General features: G+C 44.6%; 1 protein-coding gene across 3 annotated transcripts in view; it reads left to right on the top strand.

The window, feature by feature from the left end:
• MTUS2 (microtubule associated scaffold protein 2) overlaps positions 1-16,402 on the top strand; it is a 371,881-nt gene that overhangs the window by 10,441 nt on the left and 345,038 nt on the right. For all 3 annotated transcript variants that reach the window (XM_043477534.1, XM_043477531.1, XM_043477533.1), the window contains 2 exons: positions 5-95; positions 916-988. The gene's annotated coding sequence lies outside the window, so the exon portion shown is untranslated. The remainder of the gene's footprint in view (positions 1-4; positions 96-915; positions 989-16,402) is intronic.

The raw sequence follows: 16,402 nt of genomic DNA, 5'->3' as shown, positions 1-16,402 counted from the left end.
CTAGGTGCCCTGAAGATGTGCTGGGTTGGAACGGAAACAGTTTATACCCAGACTCCCTGATGCTTCTCAGAAAAATGACGTGTGCACAGCGATAGGTAGTTTTGAAGATTTAATTGTTTCATAATCACTGGGTTTTCCAATTCTGTCTATTTTCTTATTTGGAAAAATGGTAAAATTGTCATTTTTGCAGGTAATAAAATGGTTGAGTAACAGTAATTTTATGTGAGTCAGCCTAATAATAGTAGGCATTCTGTAGTCTCTTGCAGTAGCGTTTGGGAGGAAAGTTTGTGTCTTTTCTACCACCTAACAACTATTCTTCTCTCTGGGCAATTTAGAGAGGAAAGTAAATCTTGCTGATTTATTTTGAAATACAGTTTTATTAAGGATTTAATTAATGTTAATATTGTAGGATTTATAGTTGCTCGGGCTTTTTATTTCTCCTGAATTCTAAGAATGTAAGAAGCATGATAAGTATAAATTTGGTACAATTTAAGAAAATTAAGATCTGGAAAATGGACATGATTATTCATGTATCAGAGGTGTTCTTCCCCTGATAAAAGCCTTAAGTCCTTAAGATCTTTCATTTATATGGTGTATTTAAGAATCGGTTTTCAGATCATTAACTACTTGAGGGATTAAGATAGAAAGAAAATTGAAGTCATGTAATCCATTGAGGATTAATCTGAATGTAAGATTAAGTATCTCTGAAATCCTAGCCAATGGAAAAATGGTGAGTTTATTGAAACAGCTCCCCTTATGAAGAGCTTATTCGTGGCACAGTTATTGTCTAGATTCAAGAACTCCTACACTAACTTTAGTTTCCTAGTGAGACATAGTAGTGTAGTGAAGTACTGTTTACATATCCCTGGATCCTGCCCCTTTCTTCTGAATTTTCCTGTGCCCTTTCTTTTTAAGGTTTCCACACATGAATTGTCAACTAGGGCAGATTGTCACCAATGGCAGTAAAACTGGTTTTCTGTGGGTCAAGGTAAGTTTACGTGGATTTCTATTCAATTTATAATTCCACTTGACTGGGACACATAGTTGCCTCTTAAATGTTGTGTGAGACTTCTTGGTACTCCAAGTAAATCGCTGGTGGTGAATTTGGGGAAATATTATTAATGATGCAAGTGAATTAAACTGGATTTTCATGCGAAAATGTAATTTAGTTTTGCTTTTTTTAAGATGTGAGAATTATATTCAGACATGTATTGGAACTCCAGTTCAAGCAACGTGTTTTGTTAACGATTTTAAAATTGAGGAGTGTGTCTATAAAGACATCTCTTTCCTAGGGTTAATTAATCTTTTTCAGCGACGAAAGGTTGTGGTGTGGTTGTTAACATGTGTTTAATAATATCAGTTGACAGAAATAGGACAAGATGATGCAGTTGTTTTTAAGGGTTTGCTTTGATTAGAGAATGTGCTTCTTGAGAGAGAAAGACTAGATTGGGAGGGAAAAAGTTAATGAAATGCAAACAGAATTCATTAAATGGTGCATAGAAGCTTTCCTGAACCACCAAGATTGCGGAAAGTTTAAAACATTTGAGACGCTTGAGAGACACTTTTCTGAGGGCTGTTCCAGCCCATATGGCATTTTGTGCAAATTTGACAAAGGCATCTGAAGCATGGACCTTTTACTTCCATCTGATGGGTAAGGGTTGGACTGCACTAATTTTTAGAACGAGGCACTTTAATTGCCATATGCTGGAAAATTGTAACATAATTAAATCACCCATCTTTAAGGCATTAAAGTTGTGATAAAAATACAATTTTTTAAATGATGCGATTGGAGTCCCCTTGAGTTTGTTTTGTTCTCTGGACAGATTCTAAGGAAGGGAGGCTTTTTGAGTTCTGCTCCTTGAAGACAGGAGAAAAAGTAATAGCTTGGGGTATGTCTTTGATCGGACACTTGGATTGATTGAAAGAAACTTATTAGAAGGACAGTGGCTACTGTAGGTTTGGAGGCCAGAGGGGTGGCCTGAGTTTTCTAGGCGTAAAACTCAGGAGGGAAAACCTAAACCTTGTTTTAAACCAAATTAATGACAAGTTAATGCAATTTAGTGATAGAGAATGTGTACTTCAGATTTCCAGCACTCCTAAGGTGGTTTTATTCTGTAGATCATCATCTCTGTAATATTCTTGTTCTTAAGGACTATTTAAACTTGAGTTTTTCCCCAGGAAGACGGAGTTGCCTTCCAAATGTTGGGTGTGTCCATAATGGCTGGCTTTTCCTTGCTGCTGAGTTTTTGTAATTAATCTTTTGATGAGATAAAAAGCTGTTAATGGGTTAAAGTTGTTGTTAGTGGGTGGCTATTGATTGACAAATACAGGGGAAGAGAGAGAGCACAGTGTTGGGCCCAGAGAGAGGGCTGCGGGTGGAGAATGTGACTGGTAATTGATAGGTAACTGAGGTTAGAAAAAGGACAGATAGGTGATGGTGCTGGTGTTCTTGGTAGCTGAGGTCATGGGTAGAGGTCATGATGATTGTTGGCATGGTCAGGACGGTGGTGGCAGCCACTGGGACACAGATGAATCATACAGAGGAAAGGACTGGGAAATGGGGGCGAGGCTGGGCCATAGACACAAAATATGTGGCCAGGGAAAAAGCTTTTCCTTTCTTGGGTGCTGATGACAGAACTGATTAGAGGGAGCTCCAAGGGGCTTCTCTTTGTGGAATGATAAACACATTCTGTTATGGTGTCAGTTATCCATCTCTTCTTCCCCTGGAGGAAACCCGCTTACCACAAGAATCACAATCGAGAGACTTCAGAGGGACTTCCCTGGTGGTCCAGTGCTTAGACTCTGTGCTCCCTGCTCTGGGAGCCGGGGTTCGATCCCTGGTCGGAGAACTAGATCCCACGCAACACAGCTAAAGGATCCTGCATGTCACAGTGAAGATGGAAGATCGCACGTGCCTCAGCTAAGACTGGGCGCAAAGAAATAAATAAAAATAAATCTTAGGAGAAAAGAGACCTCAGAGAGTACTTGTAATTCCAGTGAACGTTGGTGTTTATTTCGCTTACCCCTGCCACGGCCCACATTTCTTTCCTGTGTGTGTGGAGGGGGGCGGGTGGGGAGTTGGGGGGGGTTGATCCTCAGAATACAAGGTAGAAGAACACGTGATCAGTTAAAAGAACCGTTTATTTGACTTATGGAAAGAGGCCCTGGTGTTATTTATATCTGAAACCTCTCTTGCCCACTCCCACCATATGTACATGATTGAAGAAAGAAACGATGTGGATTTTTTTTTTTTTAATGAGTTCAGCGGCAGAAGGAAAAGGGGAAAGAGGATTAGGGAGGCTTATGTGAGTTAATTCCCCTCTAGATAATTGCTTAGCTGTGTGTTTCACTTTGTTTGTAGATATTATGCCTGATTTTTTTCTTTGCCTTTGGAATACCAAGGAAAGAATGAGAATATGATGTTTTGGGTCTAATATTTGGTACCTGTGACTTTGAGCTAATAATTTCTTGTTCCACTGAGCTCAGATGGTAAAGAACCTGCCTGCAATGTGGGAGACCTGGGTTCTATCCTGAAGTTGCGGAGATCCTCTGGAGAAGGGAATGGCAACCCACTCCAGTATTCTGGCCTGGAGAATCCCACGGACAGAGAAGCCCGGTGGGCTATACTTCATGGGGTCACAAAGAATTGGACATGACTTAACGACTAACACTTTCATTTTTATAGGGAGAATGATATTTACTACGAGGAAAGGTCTGTGAGAACAACAGCTTCATAAATGTTAAAATGAAACAATGATATTTAAGAACAATCCAGCACTCTCATTATCATTAATCTTCATAAATTGGGAGTTGACATATTTTATCACTCTGTGATCCAAATAATTGCCTTGATTATTTTAATAAGAGATCCTTTCTGCTGATTATGTGAAGAGGTAGGTCCACTGCAGCAGGAGAGATGTGGACATAAAGAGTAGCTTTTTAAACGGCAGGGTTAGTGGGTTATCATATGGTGGGAGGTGTTAGGTTCAGTGCATAGCACCATGTACATAGCACGTTGCTAAATGGAGTGATGTGACTTCACAGTGTTCAAATGCTGGTTCTGTCTACCATTTCAGTGACTGCTCACTTGCTTCAATGCTGTGTGAGCCCATGTGTGTGTGGGTTTGTGTGTGCACGCTCAGTCCCTAAGTCATGTCCGACTCTTTGCCACCCCTTAGACTGTAGCCCACCAGGCTTCTCTGTCCTCACTGTCTTGTTTGTTTATTGAACACTGTTTAAGGTAGGTGCTGCCAACACCCTCATTTTCCAGCTCAGAAGTGGTGAGTATTGAAGCTGGATCTTGCAGCCAGCTGTGCCCTTAACCATTGGCCTCTACTGCCTGCCTGGACATCAGACTGGGTCCCCTCCTGAAAGTCTTTTTTTGTTTCCAGAATTCTGTATCCCCCATTGTATGAAGCTCAATAGTGTCATAGACAGAACTGCTTGAAAATGGAGCAGATCATTCTGTCAACAGGCACCGTCTGAACAGGGCCAGAGGGATCCTAGATACAAAAATCTGTGGGCTTCCCTCGTGGTCTCTTAGTTAGTACTCTGAGCTTCCATAGCTGGGGGCCTGGGTTCGATCCCTGGCTGGGGGACTGAGATCCCATAAGCCATGCAGCTTGGCCAAAGGGAAAAAAATACTTGCACCATGTAGTGAGATGTGAGGAATTGTTGGTTATAATTTGTTTCCTAAAGACCTTAGAGATTTTTAAAGACTTAAATTTTTTTTTCCCACCAAAGAAAGTCCTGTGAGTCTGAAATACCTAAATGTCAAATAGGACTGAAATACACTCAGATTTTTGAATATGTAAAGAAACTTGGCAGTGCATATATTTTATTTTCTGCATTCAAATGATCCTCAGGAATAGATTAGAAGCACCAGCGTATCAAGGTCCATTATTTCAGGGATACTGAGGTTAATCTTTTTCCCTACCCATCTTTTCCTTAGGCAGAAAACATAGGAGTAGAGACCAACCATATTTCAATATTTAAATCCACAGGCCCAGAGCCCAGAATGTTAGGAAATTGGTTGTTGGGGGTGAGGGGAGGCAGAGTCAATAGAAGTCACGTGGATGATTCCATCAAGATGATAAGAAATCACTTAGTCTTTTCTGTTGTCTGTTTTAAATGGTGCATAAGACCGCTCAGTTTTCCATGCACTGCTCTCTCAAATTGTTAGGTACATGCTGTCATCCAGCCCTCTAGCTAGGAATTAAATCTGTGTTCTGTTGGATTCGAGGCCAGATTTGATTAAACTAGGTCATCAGGGCACGCTCACAGGGGCCTGGATCTCACTGGCAGTGTGCCATCTTTGGTAATTAATGGGTAAGCCCGCCAGTAGGCAAATGCAATGGCTTCACTCCTGCTATTAGAGACAGATAGCAGGGAGCTGTGTGATATTTGAACAGGCGTCCAGTTAGTGATGAATTACAACAGGAGTCCTGGAAAAGTTCCTGCGTTCCTCACTTTATGTCAGATGAGTTCATCACATTTAAAATGATCACAGAAATTACAGAAGGATTAAAAATGAATGAGTTATTCAAATGTTTTATGACGTTGCTTTAAGCTTGCACATTTTTCATACAATGTGTATTTCCAGCCCCATCTTCCCTCCTCTCAGAAACACTGAGAACCTCTGCAGACATCTGCCAGTTGGCAGTGGTTTCCTGGGGCAGAAGGTCAGGACTTTGTGTCAAGAGGTCACATGGAGATCCATTTCTAGCTCTTCTTTTGAAGGTTTAACTTGGTTCTGTTCAACAACAGGAGCTTGAACTAAATGGCTTTTTAAGATCTCCTTTTGCCTGCAAAGGGCTTTGTGTTTAATCCATCCTCATATTTCTGTGGTTGTTATTCTTCGTACTTAGCATCCTGATTGTTAAAAATGCTGTGTGTTTATGTCCACATGCTAAGATGGAGACCTTTGTCTGGATGCCAGGAGAGGTAGAGAATGTCCCCGATGGCTCAGACGGTAAAGAATCCGCCTGCGGTGCAAGAGATCTGGATTCCATCCCTGGCTCAGGAAGATCCCCTGGAGAAGGGCATGGCAACCCGCTCCAGTATTCTTGCCTGGACAATCCCATGGACAGAGGAACCTAGTGGGCTACAGTCTATGGGGTCGCAAAGAGACACGAATAGCGACGAACGCTTTCACTTTCAACGATAGGAGAATGAATTAAATGACTTTTTAAGATCTGCTTTTGCCTGAAAAGAACTTTGTGTTTAATTTGTCTTCATATTTTTATGGTCGTTATTCATTGTACTTAGCTTCTTGATTGTTAGAAATGCTGTGTGTGCTTAGCGTCCTTCCTCTAGATGCCAGGAGAGGCAGAACGGCCTTTGCAGAAGTGGTTGTCACTCTTTGTGGCTTGAGGAGCAGCCTTGGCACGTGGGGGAGGGAGGCAGGTCTGTGCATTTTGTAATCTTGCTCCCGTAGGTCCAGCTTGTCAACAGAATGTGCGCGCCATGAGGGCTGGCAGCCTGTTTATGCACTGCTATTTTCCTGGCACCTGGACCACCGAATGCCTGACACGTGCTGGGTGCTCGGTGAATGTTTATAGAATGAACAAGGCAACCTGGAAGCTTTTGGCTCTGGAAGGAGGAGTCCTTTCTCTTTCATCTCATTTCAAGGAAAGGAAGACTCATGCAGTCCTTCTTTCTACAGCAGAGATATATTGAGAGACCACGGTTAAGACCGCGCTTTGTTTAAAAAACTAGAAAGAGAAAAAAACTTTTATTCATGGCATATGTTACTCAGTGGAAGCCTTGGCTTTGTGGGAGAGCCCCTCATAAGTTGGGTTCCTCTTTATGCTCTTTTGAAAATTGAACTATAGTTGTTTTACGATGTTGATTTACAATGTTGTGTTAGTTTCTTTGTTGTTGTTGTTCAGTTGTTCACTTGTATCCGACTCTTTGAGACTCCATGGACTGCAGCATGCCAGGTTTCCCTACCCTTCACCATGAGTTTGCTCAAACTCATGTCCAATGAATAGGTGATGCCATCCAACCATCTCATCCTCTGTTGTCCCCTTCTCCTCCTGCCTTCAGTCTTTCCAGCATCAGGGTCTTCTCTAATGAGTCAGCTCTTCACATCAGATGGCCAAAGTATTGGAGTTTCAGCTTCAGCATCCATCCTTCCAATGAATATTCAGGGTTGATTTCCTCTAGGATTGACTAGTTTGATCTCCTTGCAGTCCAAGGGACTCTCAGGAGTCTTCTCCAGCACCACAGTTTGAAAGCATCAATTTTTCGTCACTCAGCCTTCTTTATGGTTCAACTCTCACATTCATACATGACTACTGGAAAACCCATAGCTTTGACTGTATGGGCCTTTGTTGGTATTTACTTATAGGCTAACACCCGGGGTCCTTAGCAGAAATACAGGGCTCTTCATGCATGCTGTGGTTCCATGTTTTATTTGTTTTTCTTAGTACATACTCATTTTTTTTTAGTTCAGGTGCATAAATGTTTATCAAATATCTGACTTGTAATATTTACTATGCTCGATGCTGAGAACATAAAAGGAATAAAATTAGGTTTTTGCCTTCTAAGAATTTATAGTCTAATGAGATAGCCTAGTAAGTAAACAGTGTCAAAAGGATGGTTTAAAGGAAGGTCACCAGGGAGGCATGGAGGTGTGGAGCTCCCAGACCGAGCTCTCTGCATCCTTTCTAAGCCACTTGCAGTGAGTATATTTGGGGGCTGATCAGTATTGGTCTAATGTTAGAATTTTATATCTGCAGTACCACTTAACAATAGTTGCTGTACTGAAAAATAACTTTAGGTACTGTAAGAACTCCGGTAGTCAAAAGAAGTGAATTATATTCAGATAATAGCACCTAGTATGGCAAGATACAGGTATTTTGGAAATATTTTCAGTGATGGGGGATGTGATCATTGAGTTTTAAAGAAAATTCAATTAGTCAGAAGAGTCTTCCAGTAAGATTTCCTTTGAGTTACCGTTTCACGATATTCTAGTCCCCTCCAATTGCTCAGCTATTGGTGAAAGAATTACGTTGGCCCGAATGGGCTAGATTTTGATGGAGGTGGTTTTGCTGTCTCTTCTGGAGACTGTTTGCCACCATCTGGGGATGTTTATGGTTGTCACCCCTGCTTGTTGGCCTCTAGTGGGTACTGGCCAGGGCTGCTATTGATCACTCTGTAATGCATGGGACAGTCCCCCATAAAGAATTTTCTGACCCCAAATGTCAGTTGTTGGCAAAGTGGAGATTCACTGATCTGGATGAATGGCCTGTATTTCTCATATTCTCTAGAAAAATTTACAAGGTCCAGAATCAAATGCCCATAAGGATATTTTTAAAAAAAGAGGATTTTGAACGTGGTTGGAGGCTAAGTAGGAGGTGGGATGGTGATGGTGAATTTTCACTATTAGCCTTTTTTCTTTTTTGACTTTTCTGCAAGTCTTTTTTTTTCCCCCTGGTAACAAGCTTGTTTTTATTAGTTAATTGTTTGATGATCGCTTAGCAGGTTTTGGAGACCACCGCTAGTGCATCCGGTGTGTAGCACAGACCCTGTAACAAAGTGCACTGTTAGCACACACGTGTCGGACGATTGTGTGGAAGCATGTATTCCTGGAGAGAACATTTTGTTTGTCTTCTATAAACTCCTCTCATTCGTCCACATCGAGCGAAAAGGAAAATGTGCTCCCAGAGTTTATGACAGTCGTTCCGTAGATCCAGAGAGAGCGTTAGGTCAGTAAAAAAGCAGACAGCTGGCTCCCCAAGAGGGAGACGTTCTCGACTCAGTGCAGCTTGTTGGGAAAGCTGGACAGGCAGAAACGCGGCCGAAGTTCAGAAGAGCCCGCTTGGTCTGGGGCCACAGAGGCATCTGCTCCAAGCAGACAGCTGTACTGAAAAGCAAACTCGACACAAAGCTAGGGCAGGAGAGCCAGCAGGCAGGATGTGCCGTCCTCAGAGGAGACAGGAGCTCAGCTGAGCGGTCACACTGCCAACGAAGCAGGCTGATGGAGCGAGAGCCACACAGGCCTGTCCTGGGGACCCACCAGCGCAGATTCTGTCGACAGAAGCTATTGAAACATGTATATGTTACCATATGTGAAATAGATGACCAGTCCAAGTTTGATGCATGAAAGAGGGCACTCAAAGCCGGTGCACTGGGATGACCCTGAGGGATGGGATGGGGAGGGAGGTGGGAGGGGGGTTCAGGATGGGGGACACATGTACACCCATGGCTGATTCATGTCAATGTATGGCAAAAACCACTACAGTATTGTAAGGTAATTAGCCTCCAATAAAAAAAAAAAAAAAAAGCTATTTCCAGTTTCCCTCTGTGAACCCTTCGCTCCAGCCACATGTCCCTGCCTGTTCTCCAGACACGCCTTTCCCTGCCTGCTCACCGTGTCCTTCTGTCTGGAATCCATTCGTTCGCTCTCTGACTTCGGGTTTTCTTTTACAAAATCCAGCTCAGGTTCTCAGCCCTTCGTGAATCCCTCCCTGAGTTTTTCAGCATCAGAAATCTTCACCCGTCTGAGCCCCCCACCCCATCTCTACTCCTCCAGATTCAGGAGGCAACTCGCAGGCCTGGATTATTGCCAGGGCTTCAGGGTGGCTGCCGTCAGCTCGTTGTATCTGGATCCTGAGTCCCAGGGTTGGGCTGGGTAGAGATATCGAGAAAACCAGGAGGGTGCACTCTATAGAAACTTCAGGTGTTTAAAAAAAAAAATCATCTGGGGAGGAATTCATCTTTCTGTGGTTGTTGAAGCCGACACTAGGGACAGAACAGCATCCCTCTTCTGGCCACAGGAGTCCATTGGAAGAACGCCCTCCAGGCAAGAGATTTTGGCCAGAGTCTGAACATAGCCACCTGCCTGCTGGTGTAAGCTTTGAGTGAAGGTTCTGACAGTCCCTGGGCTTCCCTGGTGACCCAGACAGTAACAAATCTGCCTGCAATGCAGGAAACCTGAGTTCGATCCCTGGGTTGGGAAGATCCCCTGGAGAAGGAAATGGCAGCCCACTCCAGTATTCTTGCCTGGAGAATTCCGAGGACAGAGGAGTCTGGTGGGCTACAGTCCAGGGGTGGAAGAGAGTCAGACACAACTGAATGACTTAACACTTTCACTTCCACACTCTGACCATCCCTGCAGACAAAGAAGGGACGTGAAGGAGGCCTTATAATGTGTCTGCAAACCCCAGACCCAGAGGCAGACAGAAATGTAATTGCCAGCGTGACGTTAGGACAGGGAAAGTCCGCCCCCCACTCCTCGTACAGGACCCCGTCTGATGGTTTTGGACGCGGTTGGAATGCACCAGTGCTTGTTTCCTTAGAGTCCAGCTTCAGCAGGGAAAGTGTGTGGGTCTTGTCTTGGCCACGAGCTCAGGAGAGAGGACTCGCTTGCTCATTGGCCAGAGCCCACTCCCCCCGCCAGGTGGTCCTGTCCGGCTCACCGGGGACCCCCTCTCCACATTCAGGCTGAAGCCTTGCAATATTGTGCAGAATGCCCAAGAGCAGTGGGTTGTGATCAGCTCTGTTTAGAAGAACAGTGTTCCAAACAGATATTGCCCAGAGGGTATGCTTAACATTAACGTGTCAAGCAGTAGAAGGAAGAAGAGACTTGTGAAAATGAAGCTTAATTTTGCTACAGAGAACTTTTATTCTTTCTACTGCATTTTTTTTAAGGATGCTTCTGAACCATCCCAGAGGTCGGTCTTTAGACAGTTGATTCATTTTACAGCAAAAACTCAGATCCATTAAAATTAAAGCCTCCTGCTGGGTGTTAAAATTTCATTATCATACCTCTCCTTATTACAGATACTTGTTTTCTATTCATATGAGACCACTGGGAAGAGAAGATTTACCTTGATATTTGTATTCAGAATATTCAGTTACCTGTTTACCACGGTTTCATTTATTTCTGGGTGAAAATTTCCCCTTTTTGTGTGCAGTTGAGTATGTCTCTTAAGTTGCCAAAGAGGAGTGGAATATCGCTATTAAATTTGGATGATCATTTATTTGCGAGTTAAAATGTCTTCTGAAAAGGATGAAAGCTTATTCTTGCCTTAAGCTTGTTTGTTCCATGAGAGCTGTGAGGTGTCTCTGAGGGCTTTTTCTATGCTGTGTTTTTTCCTGTGTCTTAGCAGTGAGGTATATTGCCATTCTAGAGAAAAATCTCTCCCTGTGTTGGTATAGGAAGTAGAGAAAACTGAGGAAATGTGTCTGGAGTGGACCTCCAGGAATAAAAAAGCCCATTAATGTTTGCATAGTTTAAATGCAGGGCTAGTATTGCTGAGAGTCTAAATTGTGTTTTTAAATGCCATCGTGTAAGCACATGTGTTTGTGCCTTGATTTTGATGGAATTCATCTTGAATGACTGAGTGTGCCTGAAAGCTTTGGGGAGTCTGATCCACCGAGAAAGGAAGTTAGAGTACATGTTTCAAAAACACTGTCATTTGTATGTGTGTCTGCGTGTACACACACACACACACACACACACACACAAGTACATGTGTGTATATACACACACATACATACATACATACACATGTCTATGTATGTGTATATATACACACATATGCATACTCATGTGTCTCTGTATGTATGTACACAAACATTATCTACATGTGCTCAGGCGTGTCCAACTCTTTGTGACCCTGTGAACTGTAACCTGCCAGGCTCCTCTGTCCATGGAATTCTCCGGGCAATAATACTGGAGTGGGTAGCTGTTTTCTTTTCCAGGGTATCTTCCCAACTCAGGGATGGAACCCAGGTCTCCTGCATTGCAGGCAGATTCTTTACTGTCTGAGCCACCCTAAATTAACCTTCATAAAATAGATAAGTGACTTAAAAAACAGAAACTGACTATCATAGTAGCAAGTGAAAGTGCTTGCTCTGAATACAATGAATACAAGAAAGTGGCAGCATTGATATGGTTTCTCCTGTTCCTTGGCTAAGAAAAGTCTTAGCCAAGGCGGTGGGGCGGGGGAGGGGATGACAGGCTAATCCTGTTGGACAAGAAGCTGGCCAGAAATTCGGCATCACCAAGATTATTTAAATATGGATTTAGAGCTGTGATTGTAGCACTGTATCTTGTCCTAACTGGATGTGATGTTATATTAGTTACTGGTCAGAATGCAGGTATGTACAATTTATAAATAACTAAGTGCACACATGTTGGGGAATGCATGCTCAAAGTGTCTTAAACGTTGGTGGTGTCTGCTTAAGAAAGCTCAGTGCCTGCTGCTAAGGGTCCTGCTCTTCAGAAGTGTGGTCCCCAAATGGGGGACCTTTTTAGAAATGGACACACTCAGGCCCTCACCTCTGACCTCTAGAATCAGCGTCCGCATCTCAGGCTCGCAGCTGACTTGTAGGCACATTATGGTTTGGGATGGCTGAGTGGTTAAGGCATGGGAGTTGAAATTCAATGGGGTCTCCTGGTGCAGGTTCGAACCCTGCTCACCGCAGAAGCGGCTGGCTTTGAGGACTTCCCTGGCTTTGAGAATCTGCCTGCCACACGAGAGACCTGGGTTTGATCTCTGGGTTGGGAAGATCCCCTGGAGAAGGAAATGGCAACCCACTCCAGTTTTCTTGCCTGGAGAATTCCATGGACAGAGGAGCTTGGTGGGCTACAGTCCATGGGGTCCAGAAGAGCAATTAACACTTAAGGTTTGGGAAGCGCTACTCTAGGATGCGTTTTACAACAAACTTCTTCTGGGCTTTTGACATCAAGGGGTGATTCTGTGATTTCCCCACACAGGGAAGTGTGGAATTTTTAAACAAGTTCTGTTTTGAATCTTCCTCCTGTCATTTATGACCTTGACCTTGGACAGCTCCCTGAGTGTCCGAATACCATGTCCACATCTGTGAAGTAGAGAGAAGAGTCAGGCATGTTGCGTGTTGAGTTGGCCCACGAGATGCTGCTGGAGTAAATGGATGACCACCTGTGTCCCACAGTCTCAGGTCTCTCTCTCTCTAGCACTCATGTGCCCCAAACTCAGGCCAGCTCAGAGAAACGCGTGCTGAGGCTGACACATCCTGTGGCCTCAGCTGGTAGCTGGCTGGACGGGACTTCTGCAAGAACCTGCCCCCACTGAGCAGGTAGAGCTGCTGGGAGGAAGGGCAGGCGGCAGGTAGGAAGCCCGGCAATCGCTTCGTCAGCTGGAGGCCGGCTGGGCCAGCAGCAGTGGTGGTGGTGCTGAGGTCTGCAGTTGTTGCATCTGCCGCCTGGCCCTGGAACTCTGCCCTTTATCTGGGGAAATCTCTCTGACAAATTTGTTTACAGAATATTAAGTGCATTTCTTGGTGAGCCAGCTAATCTGGAAATAGCCTAAGGAAGACTTATATGAAACAACTGCTTTCACTGGCTGTGGAACAGAGTCCTTCCCCTCCGCAGAAGAGTGCTATTTAGCATCTTTGTTTGCTTTTTGCTGTGATTTTTGTTAAGTTGCAAATATGTTCCGAACTTCAGTTCCTATTTAAATGGAACTAGGTGGGTAGAGTGAAAAATACCAAATAACAGTAACAACAGATGAACACAAAAACAAGCCTCAGGACCAGAAGAGGTGCTTCTGCAGAGGGAGGCTCTATTGTGTGTGGAGGGCTGGTGGGGCAGGGCTGGATACATCCCCGGAGCTCATGCTCCCCAAAGTACATAGTTCTTACCATGAACTTACCAGGTGGATATTGTCACTGAGTCCATTTTATTGACAGTTAAACTGAGAGTCATGTAGAGTTGCTCGCCCAGAGTCACACAACTAATAGGAGACGTAGCTGAAGTTGAACCAGGCATCCTGGCTCCTGAACCCAGCTCTCAGCCACCGAGTCAAAAGATCTGAGCCTGTTAGCCACTGACTCTGTAAGGAGCTCTTGACATTTCCTGAGGCCACTGGTGTCCACTTGCCTGGATCCCTTGGGAAGGGAGGACCTTGGTGTTGAGGGTATTGAGACAAGGTTGAATTTGGTGCTGGAGAAGACTCTTGAGAGTCCCTTCGACTGCACGGAGATCATACCAGTCAATCATAAAGGAAATCAGTCCTGAATATTCATTGGCAGGACTGATGCTAAAGCTGATACTGCAATACTTTGGCCACCTGATGTGAAGAGCTGACTCATTGGAAAAGACCCTGATGCTGGGAAAGATTGAAGGCAGGAGGAGAGGGGGCGACAGAGGACAAAATGGTTGAATGGCATCACTGACTTGATGGACGTGAGTTTGAGTAAGCTCTGGGAATTGGTGATGAACAGGGAAGCCTGGTGTGCTGTAGTCCATGGGGTCGCAAAGAGTCGGTCACAACTGAGCAACTGAACTGAACTGATGTGAAGAGCCAACTCATTGGAAAAGACCCTGATGCTGGGAAAGATCAAGGTCAGGAGAAGGAGGCGACAGAGGATGAGATGGTTGGATGGCATCAATGACTCGACGGATGTGAGTTTGAACAAGCTCCAGGAGTTGGTGATGGACAAGGAAGCCTGGCATGCTGCAGTCCATGGGGTCGCAGAGTTGGACACGACTGAGCGACTTAACAACAACAGCTGTTTCAAAGAGCCACTCTGGGGTATCAGATCAGCAATTTCTTCTAGGGAATGTCGTTACATTTGCCCTCTGCACTGATGCTCTGAATAAGGTGTTGCTGCCTCCATCATATGAGAATCTGAGGCCCAGTGGGGTAGGAACTAGGGTAGACTTCCCCCTGCCCTGCCCTGATGCCTTTAAAAAGCCTGCAAGACTGGGGTGAGGCCTGTGAGCTGCCCGGAGCATTGTCCTGGCCGGGGTGTCTGCAGACCATCCCCAGACCTGCCTGGCCTGGCTGGATTCTTGCGAGACACCACGAACCAAAAGGACCTGGGGGACGCTTAGGAACCTCATCCCTGCATTGTAGTCCTTTTTGTGGGAATGTGTGTGTACAGACCCCTCGTGAGCTGGACTTGTCTGTGAGATGCTCTGCTTTCTAGGACTCTGAGTCCACAAGGCGGATGCTGGCTTCCTTAGCCCCGCGCCTGTGGCCGTCTGCCAGCTTCCGAGCTATAGTAATGAAGGCGTTTCTCAGTTAGCGGCACTCGCTGTAAGGCGGAGGACAAGTAGCTACTATTCAGCTTAACTACAGAGGTAAAGCTTTATTTTCATGAAACACATCAGCTTTTTACAGGCATGGGGTAGATCATCTTGTAATGGGTTTAAGAAAGACTGTGTTTATTTACGGAGCATTGCAGAGAGACATCACAGGGAGAGAAGAGATCTAGAACGGGAAATGCATTTGTTGCCCAAGAAAAAAACATTCCTGTAGGCAAACAGTCTGCTGGGCAGGTGGGGAGGGGCACAAGCCTTCCTGGTCACTCTCCCCGAACTTGACAAGAGACAGACTGGGGGGTCTTATTTCAGAATTAATCTTTCTGATTAATAAACTTCATTCTGCCTACTTTTGTGGCAAAACCTTGAGCCTGGAGGGAGGCGGTGTTAGGGGGAGGGATCTAAATTCATTTAGTTGTGATCAGTTAGGCAAAGTGGCAGATAGCTTCGACAAGAGGGTTTAGAATTTGCTTAATCACTGTTTGCTATGATGGTCTGCCATCTATAAGGAAAGCTCCCTTTTGGAAATACAATCAAAATAGTATTTTTAGGTAAAGAATCTGCCTGCAATGCAGGAAACTCAGATTTGACCCCTGGGTTGGGAAAATCCCTTGGAGAAGGGAATGGCAACCCACTCTAATATTCTTGCCTGAAAAATCCCAAGGACAGAGAGGAGCCTGGCAGGCTACAGTCCATAGATTCACAAAGAATCAGACATGATTGAGCGACTTAACACTTTATTTTTTCTGCATTCTGTAAGAAAAACTCTCATTTGGGAATACAATCAAAATAATTGTCCTAGATTTTATTGAGGGTCCTCCTCCCTTAAGCAAGCACCATTATTTCTTCTTTCCAGGTAACTATTTTCATTTCCTGTGAAATAAAGCTACTGGTTTGTTAGAGGAGACATGAGTCAGCATTCCTCGCAGGCAGCCCTTTGTCGGCTTTTCTGCGAGGATCCAGGAGTTTGATTTTCTTCCTCCTAAAAGGATAGTGTGGCCTGAAAAGATGTGAGCAGAGAACACCTGAGGATGTTCACCCACCTGAGTGGGTAGCATCCCTTGAGCTGAGGGACCGGGATGAGAGATTTAGACTAGGAACTAGGTCTGATGTTTTCAGACACCACTTGTGTCAGACACCACAGACTCCACTTGTGAAACTGGAGGAGAGACGTAGTATCATGAAAAGAGCAGGGAGATTGGGTCAGGGCTGGGCTGTCCCGCCTTCATTCCTAAGAAGAGGGCAGACAGCAAGCAGAGCGCGTCCTCACACCCACCGCCCGGCTCCCCATTTTAGTGAGAACCGGACGTGTTCTGGGCTGAGCCCTTCGGCGCCGGGTAAAGGTTAGCAGTCTGGCAGCTC

Source organism: Cervus canadensis, chromosome 9, assembly GCF_019320065.1.
Source record: "Cervus canadensis isolate Bull #8, Minnesota chromosome 9, ASM1932006v1, whole genome shotgun sequence".
Classification (NCBI taxonomy): domain Eukaryota; kingdom Metazoa; phylum Chordata; class Mammalia; order Artiodactyla; family Cervidae; genus Cervus; species Cervus canadensis.
The sequence above is the reverse complement of the archived record's forward strand: the minus strand, read 5'-3'. Positions and strand labels throughout refer to the sequence as shown.